A 2,710-nucleotide genomic window follows, 5' to 3' on the forward strand; every position below is an offset into this window, starting at 1 on the left:
AGGTAACAAAAGCCTTTGCAAGGTCTTTCAATGGCCAGATGGTGGAAATTGGAGAGTTGAAGTTCACGGTCATTGAAGCATCAATAGCAGTTGCCACAGACCTGCCCTAGGAAGGTGAGCGTTGGTTTAAAAACAAAAGTTTGGATGAGCAGGCATGGAGAATTATATTACGTAACCTAGGTATGGACGTTACTGTATTTACAAAAGGAATTCCTATTCATGCATTAAAAGAAGAGTGGTCCAGCTTACTATTAATCATTCAAAAGTTCATCACTTGTGAAGGCCGCTTTGGAGCAATGTACATGTATCATACTAGGTTATTGATGAACTTCTTAGAGAATCAAACCCTTAATCTGCCCTATTTCTTACTGCTGAGCTTGAAAAAGATGAGCACCACAGTCCAAAAGAACATAGGAGACATAGAACCTCATTTATATCATCATGGACTTGTGAGGATTCTCACTGAAGACCAACTGAAGAAAAAAAAAGATACCTAGGAACGGTTCTTAGTAAAAAATTACTTTCAAGAGCCATCTGAGGCACCTGAAAGCAGTACATCAAAGACACCAAGAAGAAGTAGGAGAAAAGAAAAAAGTGCTATAATCCAAGATTCTCCTATTAGCAAAACTAAAGAAGTTGGTCAAAAAGAGAAGGAGGAAAGAACTAAGGACAGAAAACAGAGGAAATTGAAAGGAAAAAGGAACATAGAAGATGTCTACCAATCACCAGAGCCATCTATAGAGGAAGACTATCAAGTGTTGTCTGAGAGACTAGTGCATCTTTGAAAACAAGATGGCTTAAGCCAAGAAGAAATAAAAAGGAAAACAGAGCATGGAAGAAGAGAGTACTAGCCCATAGTATTTAAGAAGAAGCAGCAGGCTTAGAGGAAAGTGGAGGAAAACACAAGTAAAAGGACCCCACTTCATCGACTTGGGTGGGGAAACACCTGAGAAACCTCCAGCTGGCCGTAGTCCACCTCATCCTCAGCCAAATATTGAAACCAGTCCTCCAGATATTGATGTAAGTCCTTCTCGGCCAGAATTAGAAAACAATCCTCCTCCTCAACAAGACTTTGAAGTCACCCCAAGGAAAACACCCGAAATAGATCCAAGTCAGCAAGAGGTGTATGATTACCTCAAATCCTTAGAAAAGACAGCTGCAGGCCCGAGCACATCATCCACTCTGCCTCACATAACACAAGATGCACAAGTCCAATCCTTAAAACAAGAAGTGTTTGAATTGGAGGTTCTAAACAGGCACATTAAACAAGAAAATGAAGCATTAAAGGAGCAAAGCAAAGTGGAAAAAATCATTCATGATAATACTATGCTACATTTGGGACTATGGCAGAAAAAGAACAAGAAATTAAAGAAAAAGTGCAGAAAGTTGAGCAAGGAATTAATCAATCTCAAATTCAGATGTTTGATAAGGAAGCCCAGGATGGTGGTAGCACCATGAAAGAAGAGAAGAGGACTGGATGTACTAGTAGAGGCTTCAGAACATATGGACTAAATGGGGATGACTAAAATTTTGGTTGCATGAGGACATGCAACACCTTCACAGTGGGGGTATGTTCAGTCCCAAACTTGCATCTTCCCTATACACCTTTTTAGTCTTTTTTTCCAGTTACGTGAACCACCAAGCTGTCAAATCATTGCATATTAGTTTAAAAAGAGCATATAAAATGTTTTCTTAACTATGTCTTGTGACTGCTGTTTGATTTAGATTTTTGCTCAGTCAGCTGCGGAATCTTGTCACTTTCCATAGCCTTTTTGTTGAAGTCTATGTTACAGGTGTCTTGGCTACATGGGCAAGCTGCAAACGATGTGGACATGGAACGTGTCCCCTTGGTTCAGTCGAATCCCTCACAAAAGGCCACGGTCAAAGACAGTCAAAGCGGTGGTCAACCTAAGAGTTTTACGGTGGCAGAACTCTGTTTTTCACCACGTGAAGAATTGCATGGAAAATTCCTCAATCTCAGGAGGCATGCTAACACTTGTGGACTGCTCCATGAACCAAATCTAACAACCACCTTCCTTGGATTTAATTGTCATGGCTACCATCGTGCTAGATTTCTGAACGTGGTTATTCACATGTCCGTTTATTAGTGGAGATTTTAGGAAGTAGTTGTATCATCCTCAGTTATAAATAACGCATTATCATACACATATTAGCTAGCTTTGTGTATGTAATTTTGACTGTTTTACGAGCCCACTGTGCCGTGACTTAATCCTTATGTTATGACTGCATTTTAATACATGAGAAGACAATGTTTTTAAGTTCAATTTGTGATTGATTGCCGATTGGCCGAGCTTGTAGAGGGCCCCTGTACACCAAGGTTCTGTAATTACTATATAGATTCATGCTTTCTTCCTTTACGTTCCTGATGCCATAATCATTTGCTTGTATATATTACACTGCTTATGGTATTCATGTTGATTGTTGTCCATAGTTTCTTTTATGCTTTCTAATGACTGTTAACTGATCAGTGTTTTTCTTTGAGGTTCTAATAGACAGCCCGGGCAATTGCACATAGCTTTTTAATGACTAATGACATGAAATTATCTTGTTCTTCTGCTGATTTATTTTCTTAATTCTAATTCCAGCACTGTTTATTTCTTTCAGTTTTGTTTTGTTCATTTACTTTTCTACAAGATAGATATTAGACTACTCATGTCATTTTCAGTTACCTCCTATAGCCAGAGCGAGT

This window comes from Pinus tabuliformis, chromosome 2_2 (genome assembly GCF_031772625.1).
Source record: "Pinus tabuliformis cultivar Carrire ecotype Pingquan chromosome 2_2, CPIR1, whole genome shotgun sequence".
NCBI classification, from domain to species: Eukaryota; Viridiplantae; Streptophyta; class Pinopsida; order Pinales; family Pinaceae; genus Pinus; species Pinus tabuliformis.